This window comes from Gopherus evgoodei, chromosome 3 (genome assembly GCF_007399415.2).
Source record: "Gopherus evgoodei ecotype Sinaloan lineage chromosome 3, rGopEvg1_v1.p, whole genome shotgun sequence".
In the NCBI taxonomy this organism is placed as follows: Eukaryota; Metazoa; Chordata; order Testudines; family Testudinidae; genus Gopherus; species Gopherus evgoodei.
Window position 1 is genome coordinate 192,169,426 of NC_044324.1, and position 26,742 is coordinate 192,196,167.

The following is a 26,742-nucleotide window of genomic DNA, read 5'->3' on the forward strand; positions in this document are numbered from 1 at the left end:
ATGCGAAAAACCTGTTTATATGCAGTAATACAGTCTTCTGTAGATTAGACGATAATCACAGTTAATTGTAAAAGGATTGTTTTACTACAAACATGGAAAAATGAAATTTAAATACCTTATTTTTTTCCTTTCAGAGTTCATGTGTTTTGCTGTTACGTCTCCCATATCTTTACTAAAACCCATTCCCCAATAAGATTATTATATGTTAGAAGAGTGAAGTTAAAGCCCTGCTGTATTTACTTGGTTTTATTTGTTCCGGATTTAGAATTAAAACCTTCAGTAGACCAAGTGTATCAAGGGCTTTCAGTTTTATATTGTGAAGTGTGTTGTTATGCATAGTTCATTCTGTTAAAAACTAAAACTTGTAAACTTAAATTAAAATGCAAGGACTGGATTATTCAGAAGGGACCTCTGGAAACAGTGCAGAATTTTCTCATTAACTAGAGAAATATTTTAACTGTTGCTTTTTCTCAAGGCGACTGATGAGAAGAACCAGGGTGGCAAGAGTCTTAAAAGCTGCAAGGTGGGGTTCTGACAGTTATGGCTATTTATCTTGTGTTACTTGCCTCTTCGTGCTACCATCTGTCTCAAGACCTAATGGGAACTGACTGTAGTTTCAGGGGTTGGAAAAGATCTGAATTACAAGGGGTTTTAGAGAAAGGATGCACACATTTAATATTTGCAATTTTTCTTTCTTTTAAGTCTCACTTCAAGACTCCATGTGTGATATAAGAAGCAAGAAGATCACGGATTCTTTTTTCTTCAGTTTTTATGGTGTCCTGAAATCTATAATTAAAAATAAAAAGTTTTAACACATTCATTTTCTGACTGTGGAACTGCCATGCCACATCTGTTAGCTCTTCATTATGATTTAGCCTCTTACCAGGGACAGTACTGAGGGAAGTTGTTCAGTTTGATTAAAACTTTCCCAGACAGGCAGATGGAGAGAACTCATTGATGAAGTAATCTTTGTGGTGTTTTGGCACCTGTTGTTAATTCATTATTATTATTTGATTAATGCATGGCACTTTGAACACACACAGTATGGCACATCCCTTTTGTAGCAGGATCTAGGGAATGAGGCAATCTCTGAGATGGCTCGGTTCCAGGCTATATAACATTCTTTTCACGTATTCCAGTTTATCTCTATAATGTGATGAAGAATTCTAGGGGCAGATTTTCAAAGGCAAAAATGGGAGTTAGCTAGCTGCCCAATCCATCGGGTTTCAGTGGGAGCTGGGTACCAAACTTTTCTTTGTGCATTTGAAAATGCACTCACGACTGTGTGAAATAATTCTGTCATACCATATATTTTATTATCTGAACAGTATATTAAGAACATACGAACGGTCTTACTGGATCAGACCAAAGGTCCATTTAGCCCAGTATCCTGTATTCCAACAAGGGCCAAGGCCCAGTGCCTCAGGAGGAATGAACATAACAGGCAATCATCAAGTGATCCATCCCCCATTGCCCATTCCCAGCGTCTGGCAAACAGAAGCTAGGGACACAATCCCTGCCCATCCTGGCTAAAAGCCATTGATGGACCTATCCTCCATGAACTTATCTAGTTCTTTTTTGAACCCTGTTATAGTCTTGGCCTTCAGAACATCCTCCGGCAAGAAGTTTCACAGGCTGAGTGTGAAAAAATACTTCCTTTTGTTTGTTTTAAACCTGCTGCCTTTTAATTCCACTGGTGACCCATAGTTCTTGTGTTATGAGAAGGAGTAAATAACACTTCCTTATTTACTTTCTCCACACCAGCCATGATTTTATAGACCTCCATCATTTCCCCCATTAGTCATCTCTTTTCCAATATATTACACTGGGTAGAGTTATATTAGCATGACAGCCCCAGTTGTGATACACCCACACACAAGGTATTTCACAGTAAGATTTTTTATATCGCTGGTTGTCACTGATGAATTTGCCAACAGAACTTTGTCACACTTGATATCATGTTTCCTCTACACTTCTATATGCAGTACTTCTTATAGTCTCCCATTAAGTCTTTGATTTAGTGCATTGAACAAGTTTGTAGGGATCTGACAAGATGCTTGGTGCCCCTGGGAAGAGAGTGTCTTTGATAGAAGAGCTCTATCATGGAAAACTGTGTTTGAGTCAATGGCAGATATGCAACATGGTTTCCTCTTTCTGTGGGAGCACAGCAAGCTGTGTTCTGTTACCATCATTGTTCAATATCTGCATTGATTGGTTGAAGGATAAGCTTGAGGAGGCAGCTCTTGGTGGAACTGAACTGAACACCTTCTGCTATGAGATCTCAAACACATCAATGATATTGTCCTGTTGTCTCAGTCTGCAGTTGATGGCTGATCTGGTCATGCCAGAAACAGTGTGCATTGGTCTGGTTATTAATCTGAATAAAACTGAGTCATTTGGCACTACCATCAAGCAGCCTCCAGATCCAGATTACAACCAGTTTAGTATTAATCTGTCTGGGTGAGACTCTGAGCAGGTGGCAACTGTCAAATACTTGGAAGTGTGATTGATTGTGCTGGAGGATACTTGAAAGATGTGGACATTCACAAAGCAGCAGCTGAGCCATGTTTTGGTGACTTTGTGGGGACATTGTGACATCAGACTTGCTATATACCCCTGTTATATATTATCTCTGCTGCATGTCAGTCAAAGGCGAGCACTGATGAAGGCCAAAGAGTGGCAGATTAATGTTTTTGATTCTCATCATCTTTGTCAGCTGTCCCAATTTAAGTAGCAGGACAAGATCAAGAATGAAGATTATTAATAGCCAAACCTAGCAATTGCCTCCATCAGCACTGGTTAGATTTTGTACCTTTCTTGGTACAGACATATCATTAGGATTGAAGTCCAAAGAATTATGAAGTTTGTTTACCATGGAATGTTGCTACACAGCCAGTGATCTTGTGGTCACCAAAAGCTTTGGTGGTGCAAGAAGATCACTAGTGATTGACATAAACTGAATATTCAGCCAGACTACCTTAAGGACCTAACTAGAGAGTGATCTAAGTGGCATTTGATCTCCAAGGGGGCTACTTTCCTTTAGGATTTGCCGTGATGATGATGATGGTGATGATACATCTGTTGTAATGTCCTGGGTAGCGTGTACATGGGTCATCCTTAAAAGTTTCCCAATTGTCTTAGTTAATGTAATGATGTGACCATTTTGTTTTACAGTAATCAAGGTATTTCCTATAGTCTATCAGAAAAGTACAGAGAATATTGCAAAATACTGAGGTAACACTGTCTCTTTAGTGAGGGAAAATCAGCAGGGTTTTAAAAATGGCTGCTGTACTTGTACCACTACTCTCTTACTGAGTGGAATGTCAGACCTGTTCAAGTGCGAATATCATAAGCCATAACAGTGTTGCAGCTAAGGAGACTTGACTTTTCCTTTCTGCTCAAGACATCTGTGTATTTGGAGCAAAGCATCTAATGACAAATATACACATTTTAAAATGACAGATCTGATTCTATAGAATTTCTATGCGTCCATGGTGTGCAGGATAGCAATGATTGTGAAATCCCAGACAGCCCTGGACATGTTACACCTTCCATGGTGCCTTATGTCTGTGTGTGGGAGAGAAAGAGCAATGGACAGTTAACTGGGAAATTTTACTTTTAATAAAAACAAGTAATGGAAGTTGTTATGAACGAGAACATGAAAAGCAAGCTCAGTGAATTTTGGTGCTCTATAAATGTTCTTTGCATTCGCATGACAGATATCACCTGACAAGATTTGTCACCATATGACATAGCATTTTAAAATAATGATACCTTTTTGAAGAACTGTGATTAGAGAAATGCATTTTGAAAAGATTATGTCTTTTTTTGTACTTTTAAATAACCCCAAAATAATAATTTTGGCAATTTTTAAAACAAGTTTTGGAACTCTTTTGTGTGTGAGCAATCTTTGCTGGGGACACTCAAATTCTTGCTCTGATCTGTGTCAGCAGCTAATGCCTGTTGTACAGAGAAGCCTTTGTTTTGCAACTCGGTCATATCTATTCTGGAAACGGGTAGGTTTATCTGATGATGTGCAGCTGACAAAACTTGACATGACATACAGTAGCTCAAATGTGTGGTTAGAATAAATGCAAATTTTGATAAGGTTTAGATATTTTCCATGTAGAGTTCTTTTGCTATTAACTAAGTTTTACATCTAGAGGAACTTGGAAGAATATTAAATTATGTTGTGTACTGATTTTTTTTCCTATATGCAGAATAAAGCTTTAGCTCTCTATTAGGCTGGCTTGGTGGCCTGTGGGCTCTTCTTGGGCTTGCAAGGAACTGAACACTGTACACCTGATCCAGCAAAGCACTTAGCATGCAAATAGTAATCTTGACATCAGAGTACACACATGACTAAAGTTAAGCATGTGCTTTATTGAGTTAGGTATTCAGTGCTCAGCACCTTGCTGGATCAAGCTTTTAACCAGGCATCTCTGGATCTTGCAGAGATGTCGAGTTCAGGTCCAGAATTTAGTTTTCCTGTGCTGGGGCTGGTAAAGGGTGGGGGTGGTGTAGTGCCATTCTGTCCCTCTTATGCTGCCAAGTTCTCTTCCTTACACAGGGATGTTCTCTGATGAAATCTGCTGTCATAAACAGATGGTTAAGGGTTAATGTCTCTTTTACCTGTAAAGGGTTAAGAAGCTCAGTGAACCTGGCTGACACCTGACCAGAGGACCAATGGGAGGACAAGATACTTTCAAATCTTGGTGGAGGGAAGTCTTTGTTTGTGCTGTTTGTTTTGTTCTTTGTTCGCTCTTGGGGCTAAGAGGGACCAGACGTACACCCAGGTGTTCCCAATCTTTCTGAATCAGTCTCTCATGTTTCAAAATAGTAAGTAATAGCCAGGAAAGGCAGATTAGTCTTATGTTTGTTTTCTTAACTTGTAAATGTGTCTTTTGCTGGAAGGATTGTTACCTCTGTTTGCTGTAACTTTGAATCTCAGGCTAAGGGGGGGTGGGAGGTCCCTCTAGGCTATATGAATCTGAATACCCTGTAAAACATTTTCCATCCTGATTTTACAGAGATAATTTTTACCTTTTCTTTCTTTAATTAAAAGCTTTCTTTTTAAGAACCTGATTGATTTTTCCTTGTTTTGGAATCCAAGGGATTGAGTCTAAACTCACCAGGGACTGGTGGGGGGAAAAGGAAGGGAAGGTTAATTCCTCTTTGTTTTAAGATCCAAGGAGTTTGGATCAGTGTAGCCTCTCAGGGTAACCCAGGGAGGGAAAAGTCTGTGGGGAAAAAGAGGGAGAAGGCTAATTTCTCCTTGTGTTCAGATCCAAGGGGTTTGTGTCTTGGGTTCCCCAGGGAAGGTTTTGGGGGAACAGGAAGTATGCCAAACACTATATTTTTGGCTGGTGGCAGCATACTAAATATAAGCTGGTAATTAAGCTTAAAAGTGATCATGCAGGTCCCTACTTTTTCGACGCTAAAGTTCAAGGTGGGGAAAAAACCTTGACATCTGCCAACTATGTTAAGCTGTAATATCCATGTTAGCAGCACTGTAGTAATGAGGATTTCAGTGTGTATTCTAATATATGTATTACAAATATTTCCATTTAAAAATCTTCTATGGGTTCAGTCACATGAGACAATATTCCTGTGAAAATCAGCAGAATTTTAATTGGCTTCATTTCTACTAGTCAGCAGATGATGCTCTGCTCGCACTTGTGGTTTATTTAGCAATTTACAATTTTGTTTTCTGCTGTCCATGTGTAGTTGGCTTTGTTAGGGCACAGTGCAATAAATTAAAATAAAAATATTTATGAGCATAACTCATTTGGTAGAATCAAATTATTTTGTCTTCAAAATCATTTAAAAATATGTTATCTTTTCCCACTCAGCATCTTAAGCTAGGAAGTTATTGTCATCAAACTCCATTTAATGAATATTGTTTGTTTATATTAAAAAGTTGGTCTTGACTTGTTTCCTTTAGATTAAAATTTCATGTGGTTGCATCTAGTATTATTATTTAATATTTCTATTATAATCAGATTTGGGATTCCTTTGTGCAAAGTAATTTACAAACACATGCAAGGATGCTGTGCTATCTCTGGCCCCACGAGTCCTGATCCAGTGAACACTTAGGGAACTTGACCTGAATAGCTGTTCCAGGATAGCTCCCTGAGAGGGCGCTCTGTTCTTGAATAAAGTCACTCTTATGTCCACACAGAGTGCTATTCTGGAATAGCTATTCAGGTCAGATTCTTTATGTAGATGAGCCTTTGGGCACACTGTTAGGGGGCTTATTTCTTCACCCTCTCACTTCCCTGGTCGTTTTTGCATGAACAGAGAGCAACAATACCCGAAGTCCAAAGGTGCAAACAATTCAACGTTTATTGGGATGAACTTCCAGTAAGCATGATTCCAGTTTCCTTCTTTAGTGTCCCCTTTCCCAGCGCTGACACCACAGAGCCTTGCCCGTGTCTCTGTTCCTGTTCCCATCCCCTGTTCCCATTCCCCCCTTTAGCAAAACATGATCCCAATTCCACCCCCATCTGCAGCCCCTGTTCCCGTTTCCCCCTTACTTCCTGATTGACTGCAGACTATATAGTAAAACTTGAGTTCTGCTTAGCTATACCATAACCAATTATCTTATTGAAATTTAACTAATCAATCCTAACATATTGTAACATGGTTATTTAACCAATTATATCCCACCACCTTAATTGGTTTACACCCAACAAAATTAATTATACAGCAGACAGAAACAATCACAGCACCAGACAGAGATTATACAGACAAACAATAGGGAAGTGGAGACTACAGTGATAGAACAATACAGAAATGAGGATTTCACATCCCAGCTATTGATAGGTGAGTTCTTGCGAGACAGGAGGTGATAGGAATATCAGGACAGGATTGTATTCCTAACAGCCCAATAGCACCTTATTTCAATGTGACTAGTTTGGAATGTGAGGATGTGACCATACACTTCCCAGCTTATGGCTGGCCTCTGCTGCTTAGCTGAAGGCCTTAGCACGTCACAGCAAGAGAAGGCCATTACACAGACAGACAGTGATTTTGATTCTTTCTTTTATACCTCTATAACTAGCTAAGTGATAAGAATATACCTAAATTCTTAAAGTATAGGCCTTTGCAGACAGGCCTGAATAGCTATATCTTAACACACACACGCACACATAATTATTCATTGAGACTACTCACACAAGTAATATTACTCAAGTATTTAAATGTCTGTAGGACTGGGGCCTTAGAAGACATCTGATATATGGAGGGAGAGGGATACAACCAAATGTGTGCTTTATAACTGTTTATTTCAGAAGTCTGAGAAGTTTTATAAATCACTATTATTCAGGCATCAGAGATAAAATACAAACTATCACAAAAATGAACATATCATTTTTTCTTTAGAGAAATGTTGTACAGGATGATCCTCCCCACATAAACATGACACATTATTTCTGGATGTATTCTTAAATTGAAAGACAATTCTACCTGTATAAATATTAGCAGAATTCAAAGAAACTTGTCAAGTGGGTTGTTTTTTTTTTAATGGAAAGTATACTACATAAATGGTAGCTAAATATTAGAGTATCTATTTGTCCTTTGCCTATTTTGTTTATATGCACTTGGTACATTCATTTTTCATAACAGAAGCATTCCATGTTTTTTGAGCCATTGCTTCTAATTTTGGATTTTTTTTCTTTTCTAAAGAGAATCTGCAAATAATCTAGTAACTACTAGATGAAAGATGACGGTCTTGATCCCAAAAAGCATGTAAGCACATGTGTAACTTTGAGAACCAATACAACTGTTGAAATCAATAGGGCTATCCATGAGCTCCAAGTTATGCATATGCTTAAGAGATTTGCTGGGTTGGGGCCTAGAACTATTTCCCTAAGTTAGACGATTTCCACTAGGAAGCCCCTAAAGGATTATTAATAGAGCATTTAGTTATAAAATATCTAACAATTTGAAATATTGGTGACAAATTGCACCCTACTTCTCTTTAATAACTGAACATACCTTATCCATAGCCTGCTGAATTCAGTGTAAAGTATCCCCCTGGTTTCAATTAGCTTTGGATCAGGCCCCAATCATTTCTTTCCTTCGGTTTCTCTAGCACAGTGGTTCCCAAACTTTTTCTGTCACACTCTCCTTACCCACCATAATGGAATCTGTCCGTGCCCCCTGGGAGCTGTGGCCTGGAGCCAGGCAGGTATTGGAGCTATTGCTGGGGTCAGGAGCTGGGGCCACAGGTGGGAGCAGTGTTGGGCACCAGATGCTGAGGCCAGGGCTGTAGCTGCGGCTGGGACCCAGTTAGGACTGGAAGCTGAGGCCAGAGCTGTGTCTGGGGCTATGGCTGGGAGCAGGGCCACAGCAAGGGCCTGAGGTGTAGAGCTGGGGGACAAGGCCAGGGCTGGAGCTGGGAGCTGAGGCCAAGAGCTGCAGATGGACCTGGAGGTGGAGCAGAGCTAGGGGCAGAGCAGGGCTGGGTGGTGCTTCTTTCCTGCCCCCATAGGGGCTGGGCTGGGTCCCGCCACTCCTTCCCAAACATTCCTCCATGACCCCTACGGGGGGCGCATCTCACAGTTAAGGGACCACGGCTCTAACAGGTCCACTCAGTTTGTGTGCATGTGCATGTGTTTACACATACACAGCGTAAAATACCATTGAATAGTATATTAAGCATTTTTTTCTTATCATACTTCAGATCAAAGCTTATTAATCAACATAACTTGCTATCCAATCTATCATTATGGACAACTTCCTGAGCAAGGAAGTATCAGAAATATTGATATACATTAGTTATTCTTTTGTTTCCTATTAGTCCAGAAGCTATTGCTTCTGTGGGCCAGATTCTGCAACACTTGTTCATATTTAATAGTACTTTATTCCCCACGTAGTTTCACTGAAATCAATGGGATGGAATAAGATACTACTCAACATGAGTAAGGGCCGCAGTATCGGGAGTTATTCAAGTTAGCTTTCTATATAAAACACTTTCCTAGAAAAGTTGAAAGACCTAGGGCAAAATCCTTGTCCCATTAGACTAGAGTCAATGGGATTTTTGCCATTAATTTAACCCTAACTTGTACCAGGATTTCACCTTTTATGCCTCAGTTGAATGTACTGATACCATATAAAGTCTTGGCCTGCACCCTTATTCAAAGAGGGCTGGTAAAGCCACAATGGCTTATCGCTGGGGTGTGAATGAGGCTCGAGTGCATCCAAGAGGATTGGAGGTCCTGCCCCGTGGCCCAGGTGCACCTGGAGGTTGGGGGCCAGTTTGCCTGAAAATGGGTAGAGGTGGTAGAGAAGTTGCCGTACCCAGTGGTCCTGGGGACAAATTGGGACCCTGTCCCAAAGGGGAAAGAAGGCCATGGGAGGGGACCCTCTGGCAGGAAGAGGGGTGAGACCTCATTGAAGGGAGGGGAAACCCCTACAGCCCTTGGCCCCAGTGAGGGGAAGGACCAGGAGCGGCGCCAGGGTTTTTGGCTCCCTAGGCAGGGGTCCTTCCGTGCTCCTGGTCGGCGGCAATTTGGTGGCGGGGGGGGTCCTTCTGTGCTCCTGGTCTTTGGGGCACTTCAGCGGTGGGTCCAGGAGCGAGTGAAGGACCCGTTGCAGAATTGCCGCCAAAGACCCAGAGCGTGGAAGGACCCCCCGCCTCCATATTGCCGCCGAAGACATGGAGCACGGAAGGACCCCCTGCCACCGAATTGCCTCCGAGGGCTGCAAAATGCCGCCCTCCCAAATCCTGGTGCCCTAGGCGACTGCCTAGGTCGCCTAAATGGAAGTGGCAGCTCTGGGGAGGACCCATGCCCCCTGAGGACAGAGCAAAATCCTAGACAACAAAGCCCGAGTGAAGACAGGAGAGAATGAGGGATCAGAGCTCCCCACTATCGAAACCTCTGGGAAGGAGGTCTGACGACAATGCGGGGAAGGCCCCAGGGAATGCCTGGAGGTGGAACCTCCAGGAGAGAAGGGCCAGACTGCCCTGGGCCGAACAGCTGTGCCTGAGGCCCCGAAAGGCCGGGGCAAGGTCCAGATCCACCAGGCTCCCCTGCCAGACAACAAGAGGGAGCAGCCGGTAGAGCGACTGGTGCAAGGGCCTGGGTAGGGATCGTCAAATTGTGGAAGTCAACGAATGGCTACACAGGTGATGTCGGAGAGAAGGCTTTGGATTCTTCGACCATAGGATGGTGTTCCAAGAAGGAGGAGTGCTAGGCAGAGACGGGCTCCACCTAACCAAGAGAGGGAAGAGCATCTTCGCAAGCAGGCTGGCTAACCTAGTGAGGAGGATTTTAAACTAGGTTCACTGGGGAAGGAGACCAAAACCCTGAGGTAAGTGGGGAAATGGGATACCGGGAGGAAGCATGAGCAGGAGAGTGGAAGAGGGGAGGACTCCTGTCTCAGACCGAGAAAGCGGGACAATCAGCGAATTATCTTAAGTGCCTATACACAAATGCAAGAAGCATGGGAAACAGGCAGGGAGAACTGGAAGTCCTGGCACAGTCAAAGAACTATGATGTGATTGGAATAACAGAGACTTGGTGGGATAACTCACACGACTGGAGTACTGTCATGGATGTATATAAACTGTTCAGGAAGGACAGGCAGGGCAGAAAAGGTTGAGGAGTTACATTGTATGTAAGAGAGCAGTATGACTGCTCAGAGCTCCAGTATGAAACTGCAGAAAAACCTGAGTGTCTCTGGATTAAGTTTAGAAGTATGAGCAACAAGGGTGATGTCATGGTGGGAGTCTGCTATAGATCACCAGACCAGGGGGATGAGGTGGACGAGGCTTTCTTCTGGCAACTAGCAGAAGTTACTAGATTGCAAACCTTGGTTCTCATGGGAGACTTTAATCACCCTGATATCTGCTGGGAGAGCAATACAGCGGTGCACAGACAATCCAGGAAGTTTTTGGAAAGTGTAGGGGACAATTTCCTGGTCCAAGTGCTGGAGGAACCAACTAGGGGCAGAGCTCTTCTTGACCTGCTGCTCACAAACAGAGAAGAGTTAGTTCGGGAAGCAAAAGTGGATGGGAACCTGGGAGGCAGTGACCATGAGATGGTTGAGTTCAGGATCCTGACACAAGGAAGAAAGGAAAGCAGCAAAATACAGACCTTGGACTTCAGAAAAGCAGACTTTGACTCCTTCAGGGAGCTGATGGGCAGGATCCCCTGGGAAAATAACATGAGGGGGAAAGGAGTCCAGGAGAGCTGGCTATATTTTAAAGAATCCTTATTGAGGTTGCAGGAAAAAAACATCCCAATGTGTAGGAAGAATAGCAAATATGGCAGGCGACCAGCTTGGCGTAACAGTGTAATCCTTGCTGATCTTAAACACAAAAAAGAAGTTTACAAGAAGTGGAAGCTTGGACAAATGACCAGGGAGGAGTATAAAAATATTGCTCAGGCATGCAGGACTGAAATCTGGAAGGCCAAATCACACTTGGAGTTGCAGCTAGCAGGAGATGTTAAGAGTAACAAGAAGGGTTTCTTCAGGTATGTTAGCAACAAGAAGAAAGTCAAGGAAAGTGTTGGCCCCTTACTGAATGAGGGAGGCAACCTAGTGACAGAGGATATGGAAAAAGCTAATGTACTCAATGTTTTTTTTGCCTCTGTCTTCACAAACAAGGTCAGCTCCTAGACTGCTGCACTGGGCAGCACAGTATGGGGAGAAGGTGACCGGCCCTCTGTGGAGAAAGAAGTGGTTTGGGACTATTTAGAAAAACTGGACGAGCACAAGTCCATGGGGCTGGATGCGCTGCATCCGAGGGTGCTAAAGGAGTTGGCGGATGTGATTGCAGAACCATTGGCCATTATCTTTGAAAACTCATGGTGAACGGGGGAGGTCCCAGATGACTGGAAAAAGGCTACTGTAGTGCCCATCTTTAAAAAAGGGAAGAAGGAGGATCTGGGGATCTACAGACCAGTCAGCCTCACCTCAGTCCCTGTAAAAATCATGGAGCAGGTCCTCAAGAAATCAATTCTGAAGCACTTAGAGGAGAGGAAAGTGATCAGGAACAGTCAGCATGGATTCACCAAGGACAAGTCATGCCTGACTAACCTAATTGCCTTCTATGAGGAAATAACTGGGTCTGTGGATGAGGGGAAAGCAGTGGATGTGTTATTCCTTGACTTTAGCAAAGCTTTTAACATGGTCTCCCACAGTATTCTTGCCAGCAAGTTAAAGAAGTATGAGCTGGATGATGGACTATAAGGTGGATAGAAAGCTGGCTAGATCATCAGGCTCAACGGGTAGTGATCAACGGTTCCATGTCTAGTTGGCAAACGGTTTCAAGTGGAGTGCCCCAAGGGTCAGTCCTGGGGCTGGTTTTGTTCAATATCTTCATTAATAATCTGGAGGATGGCGTGGACTGCACTTGTCATAAACAGATAGCTAAGGGTTAATGTCTCTTTCACCTATAAAGGGTTAACAAACAGTGACCTGCAAACACCTGACCAGAGGACCAATCAGGAGACAAAATACTTTCAAATCTCATGGAGGGAAGCCTTTGTCTGTGGGTTTTGGGTTTGGCTTTGTTCTCTCTGGGTCCTGGATGGGGCTAGAGGTGCAACCAGGTTTCTGCCAATCTCCCTGCTACAGTCTCTTATCTATTCAGAATTGTGAGTAAGAAAAGGCGGTCATAGTTTTTAAATTTGTTTTTTTTTTTCATTTACATATGTGTACTTGCTGGAAGTAGCTTAAATTGTGTTTCTGCTGGAGAAAGTTTCTTTCTATTGTTTATAAGTTGAAAGACCCTGTAACTGTTTACCATCTAAAGTGCAGAGATAAACCTTTTACTTTTTTCTTTCTTTTTTATTAAAAGTTTTGCTTTTTAAGACCTGTTTGATTTTTTTTCTCCTAGTTAAGCTTCAAGGGAATTGTGTCTGTACTCACCAGGAAATTGGTGGGGAGAAGGGAAGGATAAATTTTCTCTTTGTGTTATATTCACGCAGCTTGTATTGCCTCTGGGTGAGGGGGAAGGTAACACTCCTCTCGGTGTGGTGATTCAAGAAGTTGAATCAGGCGATCTCCTAGTGTTCCCAGGGCGAGAAGGAGCTGGGAGGAAGAAGGGAGGGGGAAGGGAATGGTTTGTTTCCCTTTGTTGTGAGACTCAAGGAATCTGGGTCTTGGGGTCCCCTGGAAGGTTTTGGGGGGACCAGAGGGTATCAGGCCCTAAAAAGTCCTGATTGGTGGGAGCCTATCAGATCTAAGCTGGTAATTAAGCTTAGGGGAATTCATGCTAGTACCCATATTTTGGACGCTAAGGTCCAGAATTGGGAATTATACCAAGACAGCACTCTCAGCAAGTTTGCAGATGACACTAAACTTGGAGGAGTGGTAGGTATGCTGGAGGGTAGGAATAGGATACAGAGGGACAAATTAGAGGACTGGGCCAAAAGAAACCTAATGAGGTTCAACAAGGAGAAGTGCAGAATCCTGCACTGAGGACGGAAGAATCCCATTCACTGTTACAGACTAGGGATCGAATGGCTAGGAAGCAGTTCTGCAGAAAAGGACGTAGGGGTTACAGTGGATGAGAAGCTGGATATGAGTCAACAGTGTGCCCTTGTTGCCAAGAAGGCTAATGGCATTTTGGGCAGTATAAGTAGGGGCATTGCCAGCAGATCAAGGGATGTGATAATTTCCCTCTATTTTAATATTGGTGAGGCCTCATCTGGAGTACTGTGTCCAGTTTTGGGCCCCACACTACAAGAAGGATGTGGAAAAATTGGAAAGAGTCCAGCGGAGGGCAACAAAAATGATTAGGGGGCTGGGGCACATGACTTATGAGGAGAGTCTGAGGGAACTGGGATTGTTTAGTCTGCAGAAGAGAAGGATGAGGGGGGATTTGATAGCTGCTTTCAACTACCTGAAAGGGGGTTCCAAAGAGGAAGGATCTAGACTGTTCTCAGTGGTACCCGATGACAGAACAAGGAGTAATGGTCTCAAGTTGCAGTGGGGGAGGTTTAGGTTGGATATTAGTGTAAGCAGAGGATAAGCTCTACCCTGACATCTGGTGGAAAGAATGTCAGAGAGTGTATTTGCATAGGCATGCCTACCCTATCCCAGACTGCTGAGCTGTGGGACTGCTTGGTGACAAATGACTCACCCTCAGTTGGGTGGTACTTGCTAGACAAGGGACATGGGTTCCAAAACCCAGTGAATTGAGAGAGGTTGGGGACAGGTATCTGTGCCTGGTGGTGCAGTCTCCTTGTGGAGCCAGAAGCACCAGTTCCACCCCCTCCTCTCTCCACTGTGGAATGTCAGAGTTGATTTTTTATTCCCTCAAGAATGTAAATACAGGAACTCACTTTGGGCTAATGGTGCACTAGCACTGGGGCTCCCCTACTAAGAGCTGAGATCACTAATCACTAAAGAGCTGAAATTACTGAGCTGAGAGCACTGAGTACTGTGCTAACTAGTGGGGGAGCCTGAAGATATGCTGTGGAACAGAGCGGCTGGCGGAGTGGAGCAGTTGTGGGGACGGCTGGAGCGGATCATGGGACAGCTGGTGGCAGCGGAGTGGCTGGCAGAGTGGAGTAGCTATGGGACGGGTGGAGCGGCCCACAGAGCGAGCGGAGCCAAGCAGTTTGCAGAGAGAACTGGAGCAGCTCATGGAGCAGAGCAGCTGGTGGAGCGGAGCAGTTTCTGAGGACGGCTGGAGGAGCAAAGTGGAGCAGCTGGTAAAGCGGAGCAGTTTGTGGAGAAGGTGGAAGCAGAACCCATGGAGAGGCAGGGCAGTTGGCCCCGGACCACGTAAGGTGCCCCTTTCTACCCAGGCTGGGGGGAGGGACCTCTACAGATAAACTCTCGAACTCTGGGGTGGCGTTGACCAGAGACTTTTGGGTTGTTGGACTCTGGGGTGATTGGACTTAAAACCCTAAGAGGAAAAAGGACAGTGCCAAATGTACTTGGAGGTGGATTTTTGTTTATGGTTTGTGTTATAACCCTGTTTGTGGTGTTTCTCCAATGGGATGCCGCATTGATTCCTTCCTTTATTAAAAAGATTTTGCTACACTCAGACTCCGTGCTTGCGAGAGGGGAAGTATTGCCTCCTAGAGGCGCCCAGGGGGGTGTGGTATGTGAGTGTCCCAGGTCACTGGGTGGGGGCTCGAGCCGGTTATGCATTGTGTTACTGAAACGGAACCCCTGGATACTGAACCCGGCCCTTGTTGCTGCCAACTCAGAGCGGCAGAAGGGTTACATTAGGAAAAACTTTTTCACTCAGAGAGTGGTGAAGCACTGGAATGGGTTACCTAGGGAGGTGGTGGAATCTCCTTCCTTAGAGGTTTTTAAGGTCAGGCTTGACAAAGTCCTGGCTGGGATGATTTAGTTGGGAACTGGTCCTGCTTTGAGCAGGGGATTGGACTAGATGACCTCCTGAGGTCCCTTCCAACCCTGATATTCTATGATTCTATAAGGGCCAGTGGGTAGCTGTAGATATGTGGGGCAGTCCACGCCCTTCCCACTGTACCTTTTGTGGCTGGGGGATGGACAAACCCTGTGAGGAAGACCACAGAGACCTCCCAGTGCAGGGAAGTGGGCCTCCCTGAAGTAACCTCTGGGGCAAGGGGAGAAGGGGCCGAACCAGATCTTCTGTAATTCCATGTATGTTCTAACACTTGCTACAGTTTTATCTGGGATGATTATAAGAGACATTAAAAAAATAAAATAAAAGAGATCCCAGGCAAAATATTGCTCTTGACCATGGTTATTTTCCCTGACTAAGAAATTGCATATTTCTCCAGCATTCCAAAACACTTCAGTTGCTGAAGGCAAAGGTGTGATTTAAATAATAGATAAATCTTTTATGCCAGAGATGTCTATTACTTTGCCAGCTCAATACATTTAGGTGGCTTGCAAGGGATGCTCAGATACTGCAGAATCTTAAAATATTAAGTTTCTAGCTCTCATGGTTGCAAAGATATCCTTCCATATGTGCACGAGTGTAAACCAATGCAACGTTGTCTTCTTGAACTTGCAAACAGCCAGATCTAATTATTTTGAGAGGTGTGAAGTACCCTGCCCAGATGTACACATTGATCTGTCCATGGTTACCTTCAATGCCTAATGATGACGCTTAAAATGTTAGCATTAACTAATTCATTGCTGATCATTTTAGCAGAGGGACTGGAGATGGGATGAACATGAAGCCTATGAGGAATGCGAATTGGGAATTGTTGCAGAGGAAAAACAGGCAGAGGAAAAGATTGGAAAGAGGGGAGAAACTGAGTAAGGAGAATGAGAGATGGCAGAAAAAGTAGTGGTCCTAATGGTTAGCATGCTATCCCCAATGAGTGGTGCTGATTGTGACACTCAGGAACTGAACAATAGCTAATTAATGCTAACATAGTTTGGGTTATTACGTAAAGGGCATAGTTATTCTTGATTTCTGTGAGACCCTCTCACTGACATCTGTCCAAGTTTCTCTGTGGTTTGAAGGTTCTGTGGAGTCCTAAACTTTTAACAAGGCCCATGGGTCATAGTATAAAAATGGAACTCAGTCTCCTCACAGCCCTAATCTGGTATCTGAGATTTGAATTCCTGTGTACCTTACTGAATTTGTTATCCCTCCAGAAAAAGTGGGTGACTTTGTCTCTGGCTAATTTATAGCTAGCCTTTGAGATTTAGCATAAAATATTTTAAAGCCAGACACTTTTCCAAAATCTGAATATCTTGAAATAATAATTGTAGGGAAATGTTTGTATTAGATAAAATACAATACTATGTCATCCAAACATAAAGCTATTAAGTGGTGTATCGCTAACCAGTTTTATTTCAGTAATATAGTTATTGATTGATTTGTATAAAAGACTCCCTGATCAATGGAAAATATGAGAGCCAGTGTTTAGTTCCCCTATAGTGCAAACAGTGGAGATTAGCCAGTGTGCACATTTTTATATCCATATCCATTTGCACACAATGTATTGATCATTAAAAAGAATAATGTCCTAACTAACACTGTCTCACCTTCAAAACAACATTAATTAGCTGAAACAAAGGAATAATCGCTGTCTACATTAAATCAAATTGTTTTCCTACAGCAGCATAAAAGTCAGACAGTCATCAATGAGAGATAAGTGCATTACACACATAGAAAAGAAACACATAGTCTCCAAGAAAACCCAGAAGAGAATAGGAATTAAAACACTTTATTAATGAAAGGTGATACTATAGAAAAATGTCCTCTCTGCATATTATAATATCTTGCAAATAAAAGTTTAAAAAAATTATGTGATATTCCCCCTTACTAATATCTTCCTTTCCTTCTTTAGAATTGCTTCTTGACATAAGAATAAAAACAACAACGAGAGCATGGGTTTAATGATACAGACTAATCATTTCTTCTAATGCGTCTCACAGTACGAATCATTCAGAGGAAGCATGAACTTTTGGCTAAAGCATCGGACTGGGAGTCAGCAGACTTGGATTCTAGTCTCCACATGCTTTCTGTGTGACCTTGGGTACATCACTTATGTCAAAATATTCAAATGTGGGAGTAACAAGATGTTCCCATGGGGTGAAGCCTGGAAGCTGTTGAAGCTGCTATGTCCTCTAACTATTCAGCTGGGTTGGCCTCTCACTCTGCTCTTCTGGTGACATACAGCCCTCCAGGCCCAGTTATCACCCGACATGACAGCAGGTGGCATCACACACCCACCTGAGTCACCTGAGTGCTTTACCCAAGCCACTCATAGACCAGGGCTGGGGTCACCAGTCAGTTTCCCAACTCCCCAGCCTTTCACCCTACTGGAGTATAAAACAAGGATTATACTGTCTTGCACTGCACAGTGATCTGTACAGTGCAAGCTCATTAATTAGTGTGGTCCTCCTTCAATGTGGGGAAGATATGCACCAGCCTTCATTAAAAGAGCTAAGATTCCCTAGCATTTCACTCAAAAACACACTGGTTAAGATAAAACATAAAACAGATTTATTAATTACAGAAAGATAGATTTTAAGTGATAACAAACAGATCAAAGCAGGTTACCTAGGAAATCAATCAATCACAATCTAAGTCTCATATAAACTAGATGGGATTTGAATCAGCAACATCTCACTCTGACTGATGATACTAGCAGGATTACAGATTTTTGAGGTACAGGCTGTATCTGCTTTGCAACCTGGAGTTCTCCTCCCCAGTTCAAAGTCTATTGTCTTCCAGAATTTTCAGGTGTTGAGCTGTAGGGGAGTGAAGACAAGTGATGATGTCACTTCCCACTTTTATAGTCTTTTCCAGCTTTCTGGAAAGTTTATGCATGTGAAGTGGGGGGGGGGGGTCTACCCCCATTGACTAAAGATTCTCCATTGCCTACATACCCCCTCCGAGAAAACAATCTTTACAGAGTTTCTGTGTTAGTGGATTCTTCCCTTAATGGGTGTTGATGACAGCAATTAACACTGTCTGACTACTCCATTTTTGTACCTGAAAGGCTGGTTTGGGGTGTTTCCAACCTTACATCATACTTTAATAACTCACACATAGCAAGATAATAACTTCACATACAATCATAGCAGATACAATCCAATGAGATATTGTTTAGCAGATCAAGAGTTTTAAAATGATACCTCACAAGGCATACTTTGTACAAAACATCATAATTAAATCACTATGGTAAATATGGTGTATTTTAGGGCGCAGAGTATCACAGTGGATGCCTAAAGTTATGGACTTAAATTCATATATAGTCACCCAAATAAGTCGCCTGATTTCCAAAGTTGCTGAGCACCCTCAACTTCATTGATTGCAGTGGGAATGGTGGGTGTTTAGCATCTCTGAAAATTAGGCTACTCTGGTTAGGTACCATTTAAGCAACTATCAGCATTCAGTTTTAAAATATTTGATTTAGCCTTACTTTGCCTCAGCTTGGGCCGAGAGATATGCTGGCTGCCCTTCCCGCAGCTCCCATTGGCCTGGAGTGGCGAACTGCGGCCAGAGAGAGTTGTGATCTGCCAAACCTGCTGACACGGCAGGTAAACAAATGCGCCTTGGGAATTTACAACCTTCTTCTTTCCTGACAGCCCTGGTAAAATACCCTTTCATTTAGCCATGTGTCTGAATTGTTATTGTGACCCACCAGGGCCAGTACTTGTAGGGTCTAGGACTGGAAGTTCCTTCAGTGCTTGATTCTGAGCCCTCTTACTCCTGGCATGCTACTGGTAACTTAGAGGTTTGGTGTGCTATGGAACTAGCAGCTGTGATAATTACACACAATTTTAATGTGAAACTGTGAGGATAAGCCTGGTTCTGATTTTGCATCAGGGTAAATCTGGAACAGCTCCAGTGGTGGATGTCGAACACATGTGGGTCACAGCACTGTGAAATGCTGGGGAAATCCAGGGTTTGGATCTGGGGTTTTGGTTTAAGCTCATCTCTAGAAGGAACAGTGACCCCTGAGATCCACACATAGAGGAGACCCTCCATGAGCTGTATGGGAATGGGTGACAGGGGATGATGGATCACTTGATCATTACCTGTTCTGTTCATTCCCTATGAAGCACCTGGCATTGGCCACTGTCAGGAGACAGGATACTGGGCAAGATGGACTTTTGGTCTGACCCAGTATGGTTGTTCTTATGTAATGGGGCTTAGCAGCCTTCATGGTGATACCTTCCCTTCCCTAAATGCTAAGAACATAAGAATGGCCATACTGGGTCAGACCAAATGTCCATCCAGCCCAGTATCCTGTCTATCAACAGTGGCCAATTCCAGGTGCCCCAGAGGGAGTGAACCTAATAGGTAATGATCAAGTGATCTCTCTCCTGCCATCCATCTCCACCCTCTGACAAACAGAGGCTAGAGACACCATTCCTTACCCATCCTGGCTTAACCTCCATGGATTTATCTAGTTCTCATTTAAACCTTGTTATAGTCTTAGGCTTCACAACCTCCTCAGGCAAGGAGTTCCACAGGTTGACTGTGCGCTGTGTGAAGAAGAACTTCATTTTATATGTTTTAAATCTGCTGCCCATTAATTTCATTTGGTGGCCCCTAGTTCTTATATTATTATATAAATAACTTTTCCTTATTCACTTTCTTCACACCACTCATGATTTTATATACCTCTATCATATCCCCCCTTGGTTTCCTTTTTTCCAAGCTAAAAAGTCCTAGCCTCTTTAATCTGTCCTCATATGGGACCCGTTCCAAACCCCTAATTATTTTAGTTGCCCTTCTCTGAACCTTTTCTAGTGCCAGTATGTCTTTTTTGAGATGAGGCGACCACAACTGTATGCAGTATTGAAGATGTAGGTGTACCATGGGTTTATATAAGGGTGATAGGATATTCTCCATCATATTCTCTATCCCTTTTTTAATGATTCCTAACATCCTGTTTGCTTTTTTGGCTGCCACTGCACACTGCATGGATGTCTTCAGAAAACTATCCATGATGACTCCAAGATCTCTTTACTGATTAGTTGTAGCTAAATTAGCTCTGGTCATATTGTATGTATAGTTGGGTTATTTTTTCCAATGTGCATTACTTTAGATTTATCCACATTAAATTTCATTTGCCATTCTGTTGCTCAATCACTTACTTTTGTGAGGTCTTTTTGAATTTCTTCACAGTCTGCTTTGGTCTTAACTAACTTGAGTAGTTTAGTATCATCTGCAAACTTTGCCACCTCACTGTTTACCCCTTTCTCCAGATCATTTATGAATAAGTTGAATAGGATTGGTCCTAGGACTGACCCTTGGTGAACACCACTAGTTACCCCTCTCCATTCTGAAAATTTACTATTTATTCCTACCGTTTGTTCCTTGTCTTTTAACCAGTTCTCGGTCCATGAAAAGATCTTCCCTCTTATCCCATGGCAACTTAATTTACGTAAGAGCCTTTGGTGAGGGACCTTGTCAAAGGCTTTCTGGAAATCTAAGTTCACTGTGTCCACTGGATCCCCCTTATCCACATGTTTGTTGACCCCTTCAAAGAACTCTAATAGATTGGTAAGACATGATTTCCCTTTACAGAAACCATGTTGACTTTTGCCCAACAATTTATGTTCTTCTATGTGTCTGACAATTGTATTCTTTACTATTGTTTCAACTAGTTTGCCCGGTACTGAGGTTAGACTTACCGGTCTGTAATTGCAGGGATCACCTCTAGAGCCCATTTTTAAATATTGGCATTACATTAGCTATCTTTCAGTCATTGGGTACAGAAGCTGATTTAAAGAACAGATTACAAACCATAGTTAATAGTTCCTCAATTTCACATTTGTATTCTTTTAGAACCCTTGAGTAAATGCCCTCTGGTCCCAGTGACTTGTTACTGTCAAGTTTATCAATTAATTCCAAAAACTCCTCTAGTGACACTTCAATCTGTGACAATTCCTCAGATTTGTCACCTCAGGTTTGGGAATCTCCCTAATATCCTCAGCCGTGAAGCAAAGAATCATTTAGTTTCTCCACAATGATCTTATCATCTTTAAGCACTCCTTTTGTATCTCAATCATCCAGGGGCCCCACTGGTTGTTTAGCAGGATTCCTGCTTCTGACGTACTTAAAAACATTTTGTTATTACCTTTGGAGTTTTTGGCTAGCTGTTCTTCAAACTCCTTTTTGGCTTTTCTTGTTACATTTTTACACTTAATTTGGCAGTGTTGATGCTCCTTTCTATTTACCTCACTAGGATTTAACTTCCACTTTTTAAAAGATGCCTTTTTATCTTTCACTGCTTCTTTTACATGGTTGTTAAGCCATGGTGGCTCTTTTTAAAGTTCTTTTACTGTGTTTTTTAATTTGAGGTATACATTTAAGTATATGCAGACCTCTACAGCCCCCATATCCCTGATTGCAGGTCCCATGGATCTTATGCCATGCTCTGTAGCAGAGATGGGCAATTTCAAGGTTGCAGAGGGCCACAAAATCCACCAAAATACTTTGGCAGGCCATACATTTTTTTAGAGGCTATATAATGCATAACTCAGAAATGTTTGCTAAATACAGCATGTTAACACACAATTGACCATGTATTAATTGTGTAAAATTGAAGTGTTCTTAAATACAGCCCCAGATAGCACAACTTTAAATAATAAAAGAAGTTTAAAACATAAGTCTTTCACTAACCCTTTTTTCAGTGTGCAGAAAAGCAGTGGATTAATAAATGAGAAAAAACAAAAAATGAAGACATCTTTCTTAATGATTTTTTCCCCTTTGCTGCTCTCAGTCTCTGCCTCTACTCTGCTCCCCCATGGCAGAATGGAACATCAACCATTTTGCATCAACCTTTCCACTTCTCCCTTCTCCCTTGGGAATCTTGGGAGGCAACTGTGGACATGGAAAGTTACTGGCAGTGCAACTGCAGTGGAATTTGCACAATGGTGAGGAGAGGCCTGATTTTTACCTCACTTTTGGCAACATTTACACTGCTGTGGCTCCACAGATATCCATGGAGTAGCTCATACTTTATATTGGGGTGAGATTAGAATCTGGCCCCAGGTCTCTTTCAATGTGAAAACAGAAAATGCTTCTTCGTGCCTTCATCAGGTGATAGCACTGCTCCTTATCAGTAGGGCATGTTACTTTTACTGAAATGGTATATCATTATTTATACCCACTCCCTGTTTGAAACGATGGCTTCTGAAGAACGGTTTCTTAGCTTCCTTTTGTAGGGAGAACCTGTGTGAGAAGGTTACCCCTCATTCTAGGGTACTCTTGTTCCCATTACAAAACCCATTATACCCATTTCACTTTAACACACAGTTTGCCATGGCAATCAACCTTATCAAGAGTTATCTCCTATGTTAGTCCAGAAACTACTTATGAGTGTAAAGCTGCCATGCACAACCATGCCTACGGTAGTGACTTAAGAAATAGACCAAAGACTGGTGTTCTTCTTCAAGACCTTTAGCAGTTTTGCTGTCTGCTGAAAAATCATTCTCATATTTAGAGTATTTCCCCATTCACCATTATTGTATGTCATACTGAATTGAATTGTCAAAAGGCAGAAGATTATAATGCTAAACTCCTGATGGGGTTGAATAGGTTTTCAAAATCTCGTCCGTTTCTTGCTACACAACTACTTTGGATCCTGTAACTTAATCTAATTTGTCACTATGTAGTTGAGTTTTATGGCAAGTGCAACTTCTATCTGTCCCTCAAGTATAACTGGAGAATTTGATAGTAAGGTTCATATAAGAGGCAGATTTTATTGTTAAACAGTTTTCTCTAGTGTTTTTCACAAAGAAATGAACCCACTTGAGAGCTCTCATTGACACTTTGGAAATCAGCAATCAAAGCCAGAGCTTTCAGATTCTCAGCATCATGATAATGTGTCTGTTTTGGCTTGCACTAAGAATTCATTAGTGTACAGTAAGTAAACACTTTTTTTTTGCTATTATTGATTTTTTTCTAGCAGTGAATGAATGTATCTATTCAGCCTGTTCATTATCACTGTGAAGCATCTTGACATATTCAATTTTAGAAATACTTAGCAGAAAAACAAGAAACAGGAGTTTGAAGGAGTAGATCACCAGTATTCTCCAATACATCTCAAAATGTGAATTTCATTAGACATCAGAACTAGAAAAAGAAGCAGATTTTACAATAACTCTAAGATTCTAACATAAAATAGTTCAGCAGGCTTGTATCTATTTCTTAAGTATGCAATTCACTCCAGCTGTTTAAATCCTCTTTATTCCATATTCAGGTTCAAGTATAGTTCATGTCATGAATATTACTACTTTTCTGAACTTTCAGAATGCTTCTAATTTATTACTAGAGATGCATAATAATTATAATGCTTTTTGACTAACCTTTCTACAAAGCATAGACATTTACGTTCAGAAATATATAACAGGTGCTATCTTTACAATGTAGCTATGGCATTTTTTTATTCTTACTCTGCAAATAAAGTACAGAAGTAATGAATGTACAGAGTATGAGTTATAATAAAACAAGCTTTTGTATTCTCAGATCTTCTTCATGTAACAGGACTATGCTTCATTTTCATTAGATCATTAGAGCTGCAGTATTCAACGTTCCTGGAGAGCTTTACTTTGTAGTGAGTTGTCAGACCTGTCATTCATTAAATTTATGGAAATCTGTTCCTAAATTTCTTGAGGCCTGAGTTCCTCTGCCTTGCCTGTTGTGTAGTCACTTACCCCTGTGAGGTTAAACCACCATTCTGATTTGGTGGCTCATTTTGCACAGGAGTAAAGTGACACCATTACAAATCAGCAGAGAATCAAACCCTGAGTATTTCGCTTTCACCTGTATAGGGAATGTCTATGCTCCCTGCGTTGATAGCTGCAGAGAACACTAAGGGTTGATTGAGAAAGGCAATAACTTAGTTTGATTAGTTCCTTGAAAAAAGGAGATGCTGTGTTCCTCAAATAAAATTTGGAGACCAGTTTAGACATTAAGTGGAGCTGTCTGTCTGCCTTTTGGCCCAGCTGTGAGGTATTCTGAGCAGGTAGAGAGATAATCATTGTTGTCCAGGTGGGCGACAACTCCATGGATCCCCCTCTTGGTGAGATGGGGACTGCAGGGAGCAATGGAACCAGGTGCATTTTAAAAATCTCTGCTTGGTGTCAAGAACCTGGGGAGACAGAGTTGTCCCTGGTTGACACCCCTCGTTGGCAGATTAAATTAAGATGGAGATTAAAGTCCTGTGATCCACTAGAGATGTTTCCTCCAGCATCTGGTTGAGGCCCGCAGGTGTAAGTCCTGTATTGCTGCCCTCTGCAATGTATTGTTGATACATTTTGCTCCCTAAAACACTCAGCCCATTAGAATACTGAATTTAAATTGCTTTTAAAAATCTTTTCAAGTCTTTAAATTCAAGCTTTAAAACAGTTCAAGTAAGCTCAGAATGAGAATCAGGTAGCCCAATTCCTTACATTAAGACATCCTGTTCCAGAAAATACAGGTTTGTGTGTGAGCTGGTAAAATGTCCACTGCGAGTAGTAAAATAACCAGTTATGCTAAAATGTATTCCTGGAAGAAAACAGTCTGCACAATTCCCATTGGCCTATAAAAATAATAATGATTACTGAAGTTATGGTCAGACTAAATACAACAACCTCTAGCTGATAGCCTCTTTAGTAAGTGACACTACAATGTGCATTTTGGAATAGTGATGAATCATTGTAAATGACAATACATGAATAACATAATGTCAACATTCCCTTTGTTGACACTGTGAATTTTATAAGCCTAGAATATGCCAGCTTTAATTGTAATACTACCATATGGCTGTATACCTATATACCACTTTTGCTTTCACCTCTGTTATTTTGTTGAGGGGATTTTCATATGTATTTAAGATCATTAGTCTTTGGTGCAATTTGTTTAGTAACAGAACTGAGGTCACAAATATAAAATAGACTCTTGGAATGTCAAAGTGAGGCAGCAGAGCTGGCAAATGCTGCGGTGCCAAGTTATACTGCAGAGGAATTGTGGGAGTTGCATAACACTTGGGTTCTTGACAGAGCCAAGATTTTCAGAAGTGACTAGTGATGAGTCCCTCCATTTTTCTTGACCCTTTCTAAATAATCTCTAAAGATTCCTTTTTTAGAAGGTGCTCAGTAACTACCCGATGAAATTTAGACCTTATTAAGGTGTCTTGTTAGGCACCCTAATTCAATTGTCACTATTGAAAATCATGTGTTTGGCAGGTTTTTCGAGGGGAAACAATAATTTAAACTCTGGCTGAATGAATGATCTTTAAATTTATTTAAAAAAAATCTCATTTTCTTTCAATTCATAAATTGTGAACTCTGTGTGTGTGTGTATGTGTTTGAAATTGTTCATGAATTTCTACAAAGAATTCCTGGTCTGCCAATTATTTGTGAACTGTTCATTGCATATATTTAAAATATGAAGTCAATGAGAGTTTTGCCTAATGACTGAAGACTTTGAACCAATGAAAACATGAACTTCAGAGCTCTGTGAGGCATTGATTAATATTATTATAATATTATAACTGATTTCTTCAGCTTGCTGGCAGTGATGTGAAAAGCTTCTAAAGTTGTAATACTTAGGGCCAAGGTTAGATAGTCTTAGGGTTAGAGTTTATGGCTAAAGTAGAGTTAGTTTAGCATTAGAGGGATAGTTTTAACATTCATGTCTACATGGAATCAGGGTTCGGGTTAGGTTGATGCTTAGATTTATGGGTATAATTATAATTGGGATTGGGGATAGGGTTTGATTAGAGTTAAGGGCAGAGCTGGAGTTCCTGAAGTTAAAGATAGTGGTAGTTGAGTCAGAGGGTTAAAGTTGTTAGCATTAGAATTAGGGATAGAATTGTAGTGAGGGTTGGGGTAGATGTAGAGTGAAGGTTCATGTTTAGATTATTGATATACTCATATTTCCATGAGGTAGACTCTGTGTGGTGATACCTATAATGTAACACCACTCATTCTTTCCCTTTTTCCTCTGCCCATGGTGATCAGATATTTCCCTGTGGAAACTTTAGATACTAGTAGAAACCAACATATGAATAAACTAAATTTACGAAAGTGAGACCCAACCTTCCAACCCACCACCCTACTCCTACTTCTAAGGGTATGTCTACAGTACGAAATTAATTCAAACTTATTTTATTCAAATTTTCAGAAGCGATTTTATACTTTCAGTGTTGTGTGTCCCCACTAAAGCATGTGAATTCGGCAGAGTGCATCCACAGTACTGAGGCTAGCATTGAATGTTGAAGCGGTGCACTGTGGTAGCTATCCCACAGTTGCCACAATCTCTGCCGCCCATTGGAATTGTGGGTTAAGCTCCCAGTGCATGATGGAGGCAAAAAC